Here is a 17,632-nt window from a genome sequence, read left to right as displayed (position 1 = left end):
GTTGTGTAATTGAGTTGTTGAGTTGAATTATGTGGTTTGTTGTCGAATTATGTGTTGCAAGGTGGAAATACGTAGAGTAGAATTGTGTGGCGTGGAAGTGTGTGCAGGCAGACAAAATATAAACCAAAACACACTCCTCTGGCAGGACACCATGCTTATAGGCATGTCCAATGGAGGGATATCAGCTTTCCAAGGTTTGAGGCCTAGCACAGGCCTGTCCTCGAGCCAAAACGGCATGCAAGTGGTACTCTCATAAATGCATTAGGGGTAGACGGGCCATTCTGATTATGTTTTTCAGCAAATGCACGCATAAAGCCTCTTACTTTAAAGTCAACATATTTGACAATATGGCATTTCTTATTTCTAAAACAAATCATCACAGACAGATAAGAAACATTGATCTCGACCCAGTGCTCTCTTCTTTTCAAGTAACACCAACAATTCTAATATTTTTGGATATTTAAGTCTCTCATAAAAACAAAGTCACATTTGCTTTGTCATCTCTGCCATAATAAACGTCGTTCTAAGAGAAAGATGTCATTGAAATTGACCGTATAGGACTCAAGATTTGTTGTGCTATAAGGCCGAAAATGAACATAATGTTTAGAATTCGCATTTGCGGTTGTCTAAAAACATGCTTGAAAATTACGCTGAAACTTACTAGTCAAAACGAAGCCTTCAGTTGTGGAGACGCAGCAAATTCTCAGGGAGCTGTTGAAGACACAGACACAACTCTTGGTCACAATGCAGTACAGGGGCAGGGAGTATGTCGGAGGGGTGGGATAGAAGGGTATCTCGAGTGATGCTGGGCACAGTGTGCCACCCAGAATACGAGAGGATTGATTCAGGAGCGCCCATGGAAGCTCTGCACCCAGGGGCCTGTCAGCAGCCTGGTGTCTGAGTCACAGTGGTACATTCGACAGATAGGCAGCTGGTGAGATAGCAGAACACATTGACCCCATCAACACCTCCACCCTGACAGCTCCAGATATACTGTCACACCTCAGCCCCCAGCAGGTTAAAGGGATGGGAGATGGGCTTGGCATTAGTCTGCAAACCTGACCCCGCATTGGTGCTGCACTTGCGTACGCATACGCACATGGTATATTCCATTTGTAGGTAAACCTCAGCCCCTGGCCGCCGTAGGTTTAGTGTACATAAAATGTGCAAAAACATTTGTCGGTAAACCTTAGCCCCTGTCTGCGATAGGTTTAAGGTATATGAGAAGTGCAAGGACATTAGTTGGTAAACCTCAGACCTGGCCGCCATAGGTTTAAGGTATACGAGATGGGCAAGAATATTATCTGCACACCTGAAGCAGCCATCATTAGTGTTGTACGCGAGCATGCAGCCATGCATATGCACTTTTCACATGCCATTAGGGGTCACACTTGAGCTACAGGATTAAGGCGTAGGATGTGCGTGTGGGCATTAGCATGTAGGCCTGACCCCGCGGCCATGCTAGTGTTGCATGTGTGCAGGCATACGTACATGGTACAGGCTACTAGATGGCTCACCTAAGCCCCTGGTCACCACCGGTTTAGGGTATAGGGCATTAACTGCACTCCTAATTCCGCAGACATTGCTGCACAAGTGCACATGCACACAGTACATACAGCTAGGTGGAACACCTGAGTCCGTGACTGTCACAGGTTTAGCTTTAGATACACCAGGTGCACATGGGCTTTAGATGCACTCAGAGCCTGCTGATATCACAGTATAAACCACTGGTACCTATGTGCTCAGGTTGCACACTTGAGACCACAGCTTTCAGACTTGTCATACATCTATACAAAAGTGCCCAGTACACTGGAATGTCACACTTGGCTGCAAACTACTTGCAAGTAATAGTGTGTGTCTGTTTACTAGCTCTTTTCATGCACACCCACAACAAATACACACGCTTACTACAATATCGCTTTCATGGAGCCTGTATTCGATATGGGTATGCAATAACGAGCCTGTCCTGAGTCAGCAAGATCAGGCAGAAGTAGCAGAGCACTGAACAGAGGAGGACGCCAGCAGACCAAAGCAACTGTGTACCTACATGACGATGCAGGTGAACATCAAATGGAGATTGGTGGAGAGAGGACCCAGGAAGGGTGTGAATAGCGTGATGTTTGCCTGATGTTAATATGGCCCAAGTTAGTGGAAGCTTTGCTGAAGCATATAGATGCACAGTTGTGTGTTTCTCTCTTTCATGATGGGGACAGCAGACTGTGCATGCATTTAATAAAAGGAAGGTGGGGCAGCACAAGGCCAGTGTGGTGAGTAAACAGGAGCCAAATGAGCCTGCCAAAGATGGAACCACTGTGCTCATGGGTCTGAGAGAGCACAGCACAGGCAGCACTAACACAACTGTGACATTGTGGAGGAATGCTGTATTAAAATGTAAGCAGCTAAGGAGCCGAATCTGAACACAGGCAATCAGTAAAGAGCAGGAAACATAGAACAAAATGTCCCCCAAAGAACAGATAAACAACCATAGTGTAATGATAAAGTACTTAGTCCCTGCTCCGTGGGAGAAATGCAAGAGACAAAGGAGGGGCAACGAGGCAGGACTGACCACTAGCAAGCAAGGATGTTTAAGGGATACTGAAACAAACAAATTAAGTACAGTGGGCGGAGTTTAAGCCCACACAGAAGTATATACTCAAGTATATAAAAGAGGTTGAAAGCTCAACCTAAAAAGTAGTGCAGAAAAAACATTCTCAAACATGCACGTGGAAGGTTGTTCCTGGTCTACATTCAGCATACAGTTTTAAATCAGCAGCTTTCCAGTGAGTGGATGTTCAAAACTTCTGAGAGATCTATTAGATCTGACCTAAGCCCATGTTGATGTCCTTTATTGAAGGGCTCTGCCATGTGCAAGAGACATCCCCTTTCGACATGTGCACCATTTATGTGCTTTTACACCCGTTTTGCACAGCGACCTGTCCCTAAAATTGATTGGACTTCACCCAAAATTGTCTCAACCCATGTATAGATTGTGCATTGGGTGACGAAGTGCTTTAAAAATAAAGATTACCTTGGAATAATATGATGAAACTCCTCCATTAGACACTCTTACACTATGGAGGATGACCGTACCAATGTGACGTCCATTGATCCTTTCCTTTGTTTGTTTCTGTTTGACAAGTAAGCAGCATCATTTGAAAGATTTAAGACTTCATAGATACTAATAATTACATTTTTGATATTTGTAAAAAATTGGGTAATATTTCTGAGGGGTGGGTACCCCACTCAAGCAGCAACCACAATCTTTGTCACAGTGAAGCACAAAAAGTCACCAAAGTAACCTATGCTTAACCCTCTGGTAGCTTGGCACAAAGAAGTCAGACTTAAGGCAATGTGTAAAGTATTTATGCAGCATGCAAACAGTAATAAAGTGAAAGCACAATACAAGCAGAATCCAAATTCGATTTAGAAAAATTGAGCACATTTTAATAAATAAAATCATACCAGAATGACAAAAATAATTCAGTAGAACTGGAGATATTCAGTTTTAAAGTCTTACATGAAAGTAAAAGCACAAAGATCCACTCGCGGACATCTGCTCATGCTAGACTGGGGGAGAGTCACAAGTTTCGGCCATGTATAACGGAGCGCAGTTTGGCTACAGGGACCAAGTTAGTCCAGCTGAAGTGTTACCTTCTGAGTCTGGTGCAAAGAGTTTCTTTTGTAGTGGAGCAGGCCACAAGGAGCAGGTAAAGCATTGTGAATGGTCGTTGCTGTAGCACGAAGAGCAGGCTGGGCATTCTGGGCAGACACCACTGTAATACAAATAGCCAGTTGGGCAACATGGACTGTTGGTGCTGTAGCTTCACATTGACAGTCACAGCAGCTGTTGTGACTGTAGCACAAAGTTTGGGTCTCGTTTTGCCGGTTGTCCCTAAAGGTCGCTGTAGCAAGAAGAACAGTTTTTACCGAAGTTTCACGTTCGCTCTCATTGTATGTGGCAGAATCTTGGTGCATACTGGCCCATTTGTGGTTGTGAGGAGCCCAAATTTCAGGATTTTCACCTTTACTCACAGTGAAGTACACTTAGATGGCAACCAAAGGTCCAGGACCAAGACCAAGGGAGACACCTCTTGGGAATCAGGGACTCACTCCAGCAGAATCCAATAGTGCTGAGGCAAGTCCAGTTGCAGCTCCAGGCAGCTCCAGTTGCAGGAGGTCAACTGGACAGTTGCAGGGAGGCCACTGAAGTTTGTTGTGTCCCTGTAGCTCAGACAGGAGGTCAGCCAACTGACACTTGGAGTTACTCTGGTTAGCCTGGGATGAAGATAAGCTGGTCCAGTCTTCTTTCTCAGACAGCAAGACAGTCCGTCAAGCAGCAGGGCAGTCCTCTGGCAGCAGGGCAGACCTTCTTCTGTAACCTCCAGGAGTGGTCTAAAGAGTGGCTCAGGAAGTCCAACATGTGTACTTGGTTCTGACCTTCTTCTGTAACTTCCAGGAGTGTTCTGAAGAGTAGCTCAGGAGGTCCAATATTTATACTTGGTACTATCCTTTGTATGGGTGGACTCCATGTCCTACCCACAAATCTGGTTCTGGAAAGTTCCTCCCCTTCCTCTGTCAAGGCTCCAAACTGTCGTTGGTGGCAAAATGCAGGGCAGGCCTGATGTAACATTCCTATATGTGTGTAGGAGTCAAAGACCTTTGAAGTGTGAATGGGGCGGGTAATGTCCCTCCCATCATCCGGCTAGGATGGCCCATCTTGTCCACACCAAAGTCCAAGTTGTGTTACTGTCTGGAAGCAATACACAATCCTCAACAGCAAAGCCATTCAGTCATATGACTCAGAACACTGGCAGAAGGTACAATTGGTTGTGACAAAAAATGACAACTTTCTAAAAGAGCCATTTTCAGAATTGTAACTTAAAATCCATTAAATAGGGTTTTAAATTACAATTAATTGGAGTATGAACAGCATGTCTCTATCTGCTCCCGATCCAAGGTTAGTACTTATTAAATGTAATAAGGTAGCCCAGTGTTAGTCGATCTGAAAAAAAGGCCTTACAATAGTGAAAAATGACTTCAGAAGTTGTTCACTACCAGGGTATGTAAAATTTAAGTATGCATGTGCTACTTTTTAAATACAGTGCAACCTGCCCAAGCGCCTTTAGTGCTTACATTAGATGTTACCTATAAGTATTAGAAAAGAAGGCTTAGGCCTGGAATAAGCTTGTTTTGTCAGGTGAAAATAGCATTTTAAAACTACACTACAGATTGCAGTGGCCGGCATGAGACATGTTTTAAAAGGCTTCTTTAGTAGATGGCACAATGAGTGCTGCAAGCCCACGTGCAGGATTTATTTTACAGGCTCTGGGTGCATGTAGTACCATTTACTAGGCCTTTACAAGCAAATTAACTGTGGCAATTATATGGATGCCAGTTGTACCATGCTTTAAGGAGAAAGTACAAGCACATTATCACTGGTTAGCAGGGAAAAAGTGCACAAAGTCCTAATGCCAACAAAAATGGGTTCAGCAAAAGAAGGCAAAAACCTGGGGCTGACACTTCAAAAAAGGCCTGGTTCAACAATAATCTAAATTTGAAATATTAAAAATTAACTATCTACCTAATTGTCATTCTCCTACCACTCCTAGAATTGAAAAGGTATGTTTCTGGCAATCTGAACATGTCTCAACATGTCAAAATATTCTACCACATCCGCAATCAGTTACATTTCTCCTGTAATTGACATCTCACTTTGAGAATGCACTAAGTTTGACTACACTTTCCAGTTAAAGATTAGTTAGCTTGGCCCACTGAGAGAATGGAAAGATGAATTATATGATAAATGACCTTTGACTTATCCCATTAATTTTTAAAGAAATACGTAAAGGGGCAGATTTGCTATTCTTTCATGCAACACAACACAGCAAGTCAATTTCCTGTACTGTGCTGCGTGAAGGGCGGAGAGCAGAAAGGTGCAATACTTACAAAGATATGGCACATTTCTGCTGTCTCCTAGTGCTGGAATACTTGTGGCCGCCTAGCCTAGAAATCGGGTTTTGGTTGACTTGGGTGTGAGTCCTGGTCAAGCAGCAACAGCAGTCCTTGCCAGGGTAAGGCCCAAATAAGCCATAAGTTAACCTGTTCTCAACCCCCTGATAGCTTGGCACAGAGCAGGCAGACTTAACTTAGGGGCAAGTGTAGAATATTTGTACAACACATCAAACAGTAATAAAGTGAAAATACCACCCAAAAAGGAAAGAAAAATAGAGTAAAATTTAATAAATAAAACAAGAACAAAACAACAAAAACCCTATCAGTAGAACCGGAGATAAGAATTTTTAAAGAATTTAGTGAAAATAGAACCAAAAAGCACAAAGCATCAACTCAGGGCATCCGATTGTGCTGGATCGAGTAAAAATCACACTTTAAGGCTCACTACAGTGAAGTGGAGGTCAAATATAGTCAAGAGGTTTGTCCTGCTGAAGTTTACCTTCTCAAATTCATGCCAGAGTCCCTTTTGCGTTGGAGAGGGCCACAGGAAGAGTGTCACAGGAGGCTGCAAGCATAGCACGAACAGCTGGATTGTGTGGCTGGAGCTTCGTGCTGGCTGTCCCCATGAGCAGTCGATGCTGAAGCACAAGGAGTCATCCTGATGAAGCTTTGTGCTGAATCGCGTTGTGAGCAGGGAGGTCTTGGTGTGAATGGGCTTGTTCATGGTTGCAAAGAGCCCAAAAGCTTGATTGTAGCTCACTCAGCCACACCAAGGGCCCAGGACATGAGGGGAACCACTTGGGGTCAGGAGCTCAGTGCAGGTGGGTGCAGGGGCTGGTGCAGGATGCTGGGGAACCTTTTATGCCCATGAAGCTCATATCAGGAGGCCAGCGGACTAGCCCTTGGAGTCCTGGGTTCAAGGGTGAAGTTGCAGGTCCAGTTCTCCCTCCCCAGGCAAAAGGAGGGCAGCAGGTCTGCACAGCAGGGCAGCAATTCCTTCAGAGCAACAGTCCAACAGAGTGGCAGTCCTTACAGCAGCACAGCTTCTTTCTGGCCGAATATCCACAGGTCCAGAAGTGTACTGAAATGTTGGTGTCTGAGGTCCAGTATTTATACACAGTTTTGTAGTGGGGAGAATCTCTAGAGGCATGCTTTTGAAGTGTGCAGGTGCCCAGCCTTCATGGCCCTGGCTCCAGACCTACTACATGGGGTATACAGCCCTTTGCATGGAGACAGGACATTGACTATTCAAGTGTAAGTGAGGCTAGTCCCAGCTCCTCCCTCCCATCCTGCCAGTGATGGCCCATCCAGTCGCACCTAAGCTCCCCATTGTGTGTGGCTGTCTAGGAGGAAAAGCCCAACTGTCACCTACATCTTGTCATGTGACCCAGCGACAGGCTGCAGGCACCAAATGGCTAAAGAATGAAAACAGCAACTTTCTAAAAGTGTCATTTTCAAAATTTCAATTTAAAATCTGACTTTATCATAAATTAGGATTGTGAATTCGAATTCCAGAGAACCAAGAATGAACTGGTTTCCTGTTCCCATTTGGAAATTGCACTTATATGATGCAAAAAGGTAACTCCAATGTTATCCTATGGAATTTAAGAGCTTTTAATAAGGACACATATTACTTAAAAGTACATGGCCTAATTTTTAAATTCATTGCACACCGCCCTCTGGGCTTTACAGTACCGATCTTAGGGGTGAATGAATAGTATTTAAAAGGAAGGTTTGGGGCTGGCAAAAGGCTTACGTCGAAATGGCAGTTTAAAACTGCACACACACAGGCTGCAATGTCAGGCCTGAAACATATTTAAATTGCTACTTAGGTGGGTGGTACAATCAGTGCTGCAGGCCCACTAGTAGCATTTAATTTACAGGCCCTGGGCACAGGTAGTGCCACTTTACTGGGAACTTACAAATAAATCAAATCTGCCAATTGTGTATAAGCCAATCTAACAGGTTTTACAGAGAGAGCACAGCACTTTAGCTCTGGTTAGCAATGGAAAAGATTTCATAGTCCTAGGGCCAACAAAAACAAATTCATCCAAAATAGGACAAGTGACTGCAAAACGTTTGGGGATGACCCTGTAGAAAAGGGCCAAATCCAACAGGCAGGATTGTCCCTTCCCACACAAAAACAATCCTAAAGGTGTTTTCCTCTTTGTATGCATGCATATTGCACCATGCGTACAAAGAGGAATTAACTAGTAAAAATAAAGATAATTCTCTTTGTTATGTCTTGGTAAGGGAGGCCACCATTCTGGCACAATCCCAGGTTTGCAGACCTTTGTAAATCAGATATTGTGTCAAAAACCATGAGTGGATGCGTGAGAACGTCCATACTCCAATCATGGAATGCCTCCCTGCTGCAAGTTAACGCAGGATAGCGATATGTGCTGCCTTGCGTTACTTTGGATTTGCTACACCGCTTTGAGTCATGGAAGATGGCTCTGCATGTCTTAGTAAATCCCGCTAAATGACTTGTGTTGCCTTGTGATTACATGCATCATGCAAGGACAACACAAGCATTTAGTACATCTGGCCCATACTATCTAGTAAGACCAACCACGACCAAGGATGCAGAGCATTTATGCCACTCTCTTAAGGTGTATAGCATTACAATTTATAAAATGTTTTACACATAACAGCTAACTTAAGTGAACACATGTAGACCCAAGGACAAGTAACACTGGAAAAATATGAGCTCCTCCATATCTTTTTCTGCAGCGCAGCACAAATTTTATAATGTGGTGTTTACCAAATTGGACCCTGTATTTTGAAAGAGAAATAAGGGGCTAATGGATGGATTTTAATAAAGCACTGTAACTATAAATACTGACCTTAGAATAGCCACATTCACTCACTGCCTATGACTTTATGTCTTGTGTTACAGCATTTTTAACCTGTTTTGTGTTGTGTTGTGAAGCCACCCTTGGAGAATGCTCCAGCTATGCACTACTAGCGGGTAACTTCTAGGCTGTGCTTTGGCCATTACAGTACAATGTATGACTGTCATTCACACATGTGCTATCCCATCATATGAAATACACTTTCCAAATAAACAGTGTAAATCTTTGCTATTTAGAGGTTATCCTTTCTTTTCAAATTCCAGCTATATGGCTCTTTTTTGCTCTGCGTCAGGCCATATGAACCACTCCTGTGTTTAGCAGTATGCTAAGAATACCTGATCAGAACCATTAAAATAAAATATTATATTATTTTGTTTGATTATCAAGGTGTGTATAATGGGTGTGGGTTACATGGGCAGCAGTGGCGTAATGAAACTTGAGGGACCACCTGCAAAGTACATGGAGGGGGTCCCCCATTCTCTGCGTCAGTCAAGATCTTGCAGGCTTGCGACCCGCCATACTGAAGGGGCTCACCCTAGGCATAAAAAAAAGATTCTGGATCCTCCATTGGTCACATCCGCCCTTTACATATATTAGTAAATACTGCTGCTGCGCCCTCCAGCAAAGATACATAACACTCCCTCCAGCCGGACCACCAAACATATCCTTCTACTTGATGACCCACCTTCAAGCAAAGCCTGCTAAGTTAACCACCTCCAAACACAGACCACTGCCTTCATGCCTGCTACTAATGTGTCCATTAACTCTACTCTCACCCCTACGAAACCCACAGTTATGCTTTTCCATCTGCCTTTAAAACCACCCCTCGAATGTCACTGCGAACCCGTGACCGCCACCCACTGCTCCCCTGTCCACCACCGACAGAAAGACTGATGGCCGGTCCCCATCTAACCACTGCCTACCAGTAAAGACAGAGCCTTTCAGCTGCTGCCCTCCCCAATGCCACTGTAGTAGTTTAAAACATGTTCAACAATCTCTTCAACTGACCACCCCAAAACAGTTCTTGCTGCTAGCCTCTAAGGCATCAAAGCCATTCCTGCTACTCTTCATCCTCTGCATGATGCACACAATAATATTAAATGTACAAAAGGTCCGATTTTGTTTCCTCACGCCAACATTAATTTACACTATGTACCCCACTAAACCATCCTGTCAAAGGCAAACCTGATCCCATGTGTAGCACCAGTCAGCAAGTACCCCAAGGACAAACACCAGAGAGAATGCGCAATTCATGTAATTAAACCTACAGTGCCAACGTAGCATTTCCCCACCCACTGTCAGCACAGCGAAGTCTGCAACCACACAGTAGCCATCAATACCGGCAAGATCTAAAGCGCATTTCCACTTCCTTTCAATGGCAGCTCCTGATAAATATTCCTATGACTTCTGGGCTTCTCTTCCCCCTTCCTTACTAATAACTAATGGAGGATAATGAAACAAATATATAGTATTTTCTTATGCAAATAGTGTATCAAGCACTTGCTGCCTACAGTCCTCACCAGATCCACAAATATCAATATTCTGCTATCGCACCTTCCTGTTAACCCTATCATTATCTGGAGATGTTTTTTATCCCTTCCGTGAACTGTGAAAAGCAATACCTTGCACGAAAACAAGTTCCTTTAAAACCTTTGCTACTTATACAGGCCCGCAAAGTACTTACTTGTTTTATTTACTGTTGTTGTAAAGCAAACAGGTAACTCATTCTAGGATTGGAATTACTGCTTAGAAGTGTGGAAGTTAATACTGAGAGGTAGGATGATTTTTTGCATGTCTGACAGACACTCGTTCTTCCCTGCATGTGCACACAATTCTACAATACAATTTAGCTTAACAAATTGTCCAGAAATGTAGCGGAAGGTAAAGAAACAGTCCATATTATTTTTACTGAGAAAAATAGACAAAAGTTTACTTTATACCTAATGACATAAAAGCCTTAGCGTGCACAGCTTGTCGAAATCCACCCCAACTAATTCAGCCCTGCCAAGTACCACGCATCTGGCGTTAGACTAAAGCATTTCAGTGTGGTGATCTGCATCACCGCACTGAAATGCAAAATCAGGCATAACAGGAATCGCGCCTCCTCGGGTACCAGTGCTGCTAATCAATGCTGGTGTAGTATTATTTCTATGTGGCTGCCATCTGTTTTCTGGTGCTTCCCCTGTCTTTTAAACGCAATGCGGTAAATTTTGTTATGCAGTACAGTTGCCTGTGTGGTAGTTATGTAATGAATGTCCCTTTTCTATGCCCACAACATTTTGCCGTATTTCCGTAGTATGTCCATAAAGTTAGGTCTTGCGAGGATTTGTTGGAGGCGCGCACCATGCACCGGCAGCCCTATGATGTCAGCCGTTTCGAGTGCGACATATGCAAGGACTGGTTCCTGACGGGAGCTAGGGGCTTGAGAAGGGCACCGGAGCTCTGGAGTGGGTGATGTGACCTGGGATAACCTCTGCCTCCCTGCGTTAAGCGATTTGCAAAATCGGCCGCTCTGCATGGAGGAGCCGGGATCTAAGATTCCAACACGATGACACCACAGCGCTGAAGTGCCCAATTTCATTGCTGCTTTGTTGTTGGAGGAACGGAAATAACGATCAGTAAGCATTAAAGGTATAACATGCGGGAGTCTGTTTCCAGGCTGATTCCTACTTGTTTTCTTCAAATCTTTCACATGGCGGTAAAAGGTACTTTCAGCTGCAGACATACCGGAATGAAAAACAAAAACGTTAATTGTGAAGGTCCTGTAACTCCTGTGACCTAGGTGTATTGGTAACTCTTACCTGGATCAGAGCATTGATTTCTTCAGATGCAAGATAGATATATAGCTGCACTGATTAGGGGTGTTACATTGAGTAATTGCTAAATGAGTGACACCGGCTTCTGAAAGCGTTACTGTACCCAGGTGACATTGTATTGATACCGCACAATACACTCTCGGAGTGCATAGACATAACCTCCCCTCCCCTTACTGCCATGAATTATTGCTCCTCAGAGGGTTAGCGCCTCCAGTCATCTCTCGTAGTTCCACCTGTTACTGTGGTCAGTCACCTCGCAGCCATCCAACGCCTGTTGGCCCTCCCGCGGTCCTCAATGCTCCTCTTTTGACTAGAGTCTATCGAGAGGCATGCTCTAACAGTCTACTATATTGCCTCATTCAGCCTCTCAAGTTCGGGCCTCTGCCTGCTGGTCGCAGGCCCGTGAGGCCTAATTTACACACACACAGAAGAGACCTCAGGTCCCCCTCCATCCAGCAGGTGTTGCATTAATGCACCTACAGACCTTGCTCCGCAGATGAGCTGATTGCGCCGAGGGTCTAGGTGCCTACCGTGGCGCAGGGAGCTGTGGCCTAACTCTAGTCCGGGAGCATCAGAGGCACCACTGCACATACTGCTTCAGGCTCGGATCTCCCCTCCTCACACTCCTGGCTAAATGGACGAAACACTTTAGCCCAGGGCAGTCTAGACCACATAGTCCTAAAACATGTTAGATCCCAGTTGCACCCTACCTCAGACAGAAGATCACTGAGGAGGCACTAGAGGGTAAGTCACTGGGTCTTACTGTGATTTTAGCATCCTAGAAACGGACTGATTACTCATAGACAAAAGCAGCTCTTTTTGGAAGGTTCAATCTGACCACAGATTAGCATTTAGAAAAAACTTTGCAGCATTTCTACGCAGAGTAACCAGACATTATGGGAGGCCTGATTGGACCTTGAATGAACTGCCACTTTTAAAGTGCTGGAGTAAGTGTAACCTGGCGCAGGCAAACCTCTGATTTCTGCAGAGAACATCCTATGTATTTATTTTGTAGAGTTACATTAACATGTAGCTGATGAAAAACTGCCTGGCGCTTGCAAGTTTGCAAAGACACCTGGCAGGCTGGTCACCATGAGGCTGCAGAGAAATACACCTCAATTAGAGCACATTTTCACACTGATTAACTCATAGATGCCAAGGTTTCAGATTGGTAAATTTGACGTTTTCATATTTTAACTGTAATAATGGGTCACAGTCACACAGTCTGACTCTGCTCAGTTTTCAGTAGCCTGCTGTTAGAGCACTTTAGTTCAGTGACTATCTTAGAGTTTCTAGTTGCTCAAATGCGCGTAATTTCTAATTTTTATGTTTTCCTCCTCTTCGTTGCTTGATTTTGCTCACGAGAAAGTGTCATTCATAGTCGTTGAAATGTCACTCATAATTACACTGACATTATGAAAATGTCGCATCGCAATCTGAAACCTTGGCAACTATGCTACGTCTACCACACACAGCACATTTGAACATCTCATAATTTCATGCCACACAATTCAACTATAAATATTTTAACCCTGCAACATTCTATACCACATAATTACAATCCTAAAAATTAAAAAACACATATTTTCACATTACATAATAACATTCCACACAACTTAATACCACTCCAAACTACATAATTACACTCCACACAACACAATTTAACTACACATAATTCCACTTCAACCTATATAATGATACTTTACACAACATATCTACACTCCACTCCAAAACACATAATTACCCTCCACAAAAAACAACTCTGCAGCATGCTGCATAATTCTACTCCGCACAATTATACACCACACCATGCCACATAATTCTACACGTCACACAATTCCACAATTCATCCCCACACAATTCATCACACAACATAATTACACTCCACATAATACCATGCAGCACCACATAATTTACCTCCACATAATTATGCTGTAATCAATAATGCATATACACTCCACATAAATCCAGTCTATGCCATGTAGCAACAATCCACATAACTACAGTTCACACCATGCCTCATAATATCATTCAACATAATTTCCACTCAACAGCGCACACTTCCACGTCACACAAATTCAACTCTACTCATTTCCATTCCACACCACATAATTCAACAACAAACTACATAATTCAAACCAACAACACAAGTACACAACACACCACATACATCCAATCTACACCACATAATTCCACATCATGCTACTATATTTAACAGCACACCACATAAATAAACTCCACTGCATACCACTCCACAACACAAATCACCATTCCAGATAATCTCTCTCTGAGACAAACAATCCCTCTCCAAGACACACATTCCCACTCCACATCATTCCAGTACACTCAATACCATACAATTACTATCCACATAATTATACTGCACACCATGCCACATTATTTCTCTACACAGATCCAATCCACACAACACAATTCCACTCCAAACCATATATGACTTGCATATATTGCAAAACCATATATTGCACATGCTTACCTTCCAATGTGTCCCAGCAGATCCTGTTCCGGGAGCTGCAATCCTTCTCCTGCCCCTGTCAGCTCTCCTCTGTGCTGCCTCCTGCTCTTTCTGGGGCCCCCACCCCATAATTTTTCCAGGCGTGGCTCTGACTGAAGAGAAACAATGTAACTTGTTACTTAGTTTCTCTTCAGCCCTGGGTCAGCGTGAGAGGAGCTCAGAGCAGGCTGCACACTGCAGCTGCTTTAGAGCAAGCCTCTCTCTCAGGAAGAGCTGAGGGGGCCCCCTTCACCTACCGAAAGCTGGGGCCCCCCCGCACAGCGGGGGCTGTGGGGGTGTTTGTTACGCCCCTGATGGGCAGTGTTTTGCTAGTGTGTTTTAAGAGCGGTGAACTGCACTTTGCATTATTCTGCAATCATGTAGATGTTCTTATTCTTAGCGTGCAGTGAAATAGCACCAGAGATAGATTTGTATGTCTGCCTGACATCCTTCATCGTGGTTAAATTCTGGTGCTTTGGTGGAAAATATTCCAAATCCGATTACTTTTGTGCTTCACTGTAAACAGAAGAGTTTGTTCGTTGGTTGATGAGATTCTGCATCCCTGGCAAGAGAAGACCCACGTTTTACTTCCTTTCTGAATTTGAGTTGCTCTTTGTGTTTCTTGTTTTTCCTGGAAGAAAATTCCTTAATATTCCAATGTGAACAAAGAAGGTGTCCCCTGGCCACAGTACTTGCAGGAACTGGCATGTGTCCTTTCATTGTACTTAAAGGACATAATTAATAGCCATAGTCAATAAACACAAGGTACACGTGGCATTGGGTCCGGAGACAGGGCAAAGAGCAGTTGCACCTTGCCCAGCATGCATCTCAATACACCTCCTGGGCACTGCCTGTGGTCATGCCGTGGCACCTGGGCACTGGGCAAGGACACAACCTATGCTCTTTGCCCACTGGCTGTAGACTGGGCCCTGACAATGCAATATACATTGGTATAGAGGGCACTGTACCCATGCCCACCATACTATGGTGCCTAATTTATTTTATTTTATTTGCTGCATATTCCTAAAAACACCATAAAGTCAGATGCCATATGAGTTAGGAACTCTAGCAAACGTAGTGAACATGTGCTCCCAATGCTGGACATTTGGCCACACTCACCACTGGCCACACTGTGTCCACGCAGGTCAAGACCCACTTGTAGTAACCATTGACCATTCATTTATGACCCTAAAGGCAGCAAACAATATTCCTCACCATATATTGTTCGCCGAAAATCTTTTATGGCTGTTCTATTATTGCATTTAAAGAAGCTTCAACCTCGATGTAAATTGAGACAGGCCTCAGACCTAGTGCCTGTAACTGTTCTCCTGGCCAAACAGCTTAATTAAACAAACTTGTCCCGTTTTGCCAAACGCCTCTTCTCTTCTGTTCTGTTTTCTAAGGAAATCCGACTGGATCAACAAACCCTCTGTCGAATGCCCTGGTTCTCTCTGTAGTGCCCCATATGACGTCTGATTGACGATATTAACAACATATTATCATAATTACATTGGGGTTTAGAAGGGGGGGTGACATCCAGGTCGCAGGTGTAAGAAAGAGCGAACTAACCACTAGTGATTCTGGGAGTAGATGGCATAACACCCACTCGTTTTAAGAAATAACTATTCGCAAATTGAAGTAACCATTAAATGGCAATAATTTCCCAGGGCCCTGACCTGATAATTCACTCTGACCTGAAAGTCATCACTCCCATCGTGACTGGGTGCATTCTGGGCCGGTTCTGTTGCACCCGTGCTGCGCCCTCCATCACCACGTGGGGCGCTGCTGCGCTCGTCCGCCAAAGACAGCGTCTAACAAGGCAAGCAAGGAGCGGGCTCGAGAGAAAACACAGGTGTGTGCAATCCAACTGCTACTGCAGTATGTCTCGCTGAATTAGGGAGGCAAAAATGTACAGAAATGTTTAAGGTCTGGCCCAAGGCAACAAGAATGAGAGATAAAACAACTAAAATTGAGATGTGTCAGGTTTCTGCTATGGAAATGCGGTGAAAAGGAATGATTCTTTTCACTGGGCTTCTTCCCCTGAGGCGATGGCACAGAAAGACTACGGAATATGAATTACAAAAAAATCCATATTCGTGTGTGACCATCATATTGAGTATCAGCATACGACAGAGTGTGATTGCTTGTTGCTCGGAAAGGGAAAATAAAGACACCTGATATTCCCCCACAGGCAAGCACGCTTAATCTTCAATTACTGCACGGAACAAACAGAAGAGTGATGTATTAAAGTGATTAATGATTGGACAAGAGCAAACCGAGTCGCTGCGGCGTTCGTAGGAAATGAACGTGGAAATGTAACACAGTTATCAGTATGTAATGCACCTGGACACCATGGGCTTGACTGACAAAATGTCGCCTGGAAAAGTCGGAAATCTGCTATTATAGGTCTGCTGCTATGTTTTGAGTAGAATTTTCATTTTTTGAGAATTTTTTAAGAATCTCAAGACTACTAAAATTGTACGATCGTAGTTTCAAATGAGTTCTCCTAATGGTCACAATTAACTGTACGTGGAAAATCTAAATGAGTGAATGCTGTGGAAATGTTCATGAGAACTTAGCACTTTCTTCTTAGGAAACAAAGATTGCATTTTGAGTTCCGAACATTTCGCTCTTTTTGTTTCTATAAAACAGAATGTGAAATTTCGAAGGGCAAATTCAATGTTAATAAATAGAGGCACAATCTTCAATCAGAGGAAACCGGTTCCTCTTACTTAGCTTGTTTATTGACAGTACAACATGCATTCTGGGGTTTCAAACTCGGGAGGGACTCGGGAGGCCTCGAACAGAGAAGTGTATCCCCCTAATGAGTGATGAGTTTTCATAACTGAGTGTTTTTAAATGAGGCTGGTCGGGTGAGTGCCTGTAATGTGGAGCCGGTCTCCTGCAGCGTCCTGCATAGAGAGTGTTGCAGTCTATGAGGTGCAGTGCTTTTAAGCACAATGAGTATCTGCCATCAGCATGCAAGTGGCACAGTCATCCATACATGGCGCTCCTGGGCAATACCTCAGCTCTATGTAACTGTGGGAAGAGTCATTTTTAGCTCAAGGAGGACACTGAAATATGGAAGTGCCTCCCTCTAACTATGAATGTGGGTAATTTTTTATGCTTTTTTTAAAAAAAGGACTTGGCAGGTGCAGGCCTGTAAGGTGAATGCTGCATTCCTGCTCTGTACTGGCTGGGAGCGTACTGTCCTGGAGGCTGAATTCAAGGTGGAAGGGCTATCCTTGGATGATGGAGCAGTGCTCCCACACACAACTTCAGAATTATGGGACTCTGTGTGGAGCTGTGCGGGGAAGAGGGATTAAACCAAGGAGCACTGTAGAGAGGTGCCTCTACAGAGGTGGGTATCATTTACATGATTTATTTCTCTTTAGGCTAGGCAGATGCCTGTAATGTAGAATCTTTACCTCCAACTCTGTCCAGGATGCCAGAATGCTGTGTCTTGAGTTGTCTGTTTTCTAGGCCACCCAGAGTGT

Source organism: Triturus cristatus, chromosome 7 (assembly GCF_964204655.1).
Source record: "Triturus cristatus chromosome 7, aTriCri1.1, whole genome shotgun sequence".
Taxonomy (NCBI): Eukaryota; Metazoa; Chordata; class Amphibia; order Caudata; family Salamandridae; genus Triturus; species Triturus cristatus.
The sequence above is the reverse complement of the archived record's forward strand: the minus strand, read 5'-3'. Positions refer to the sequence as shown.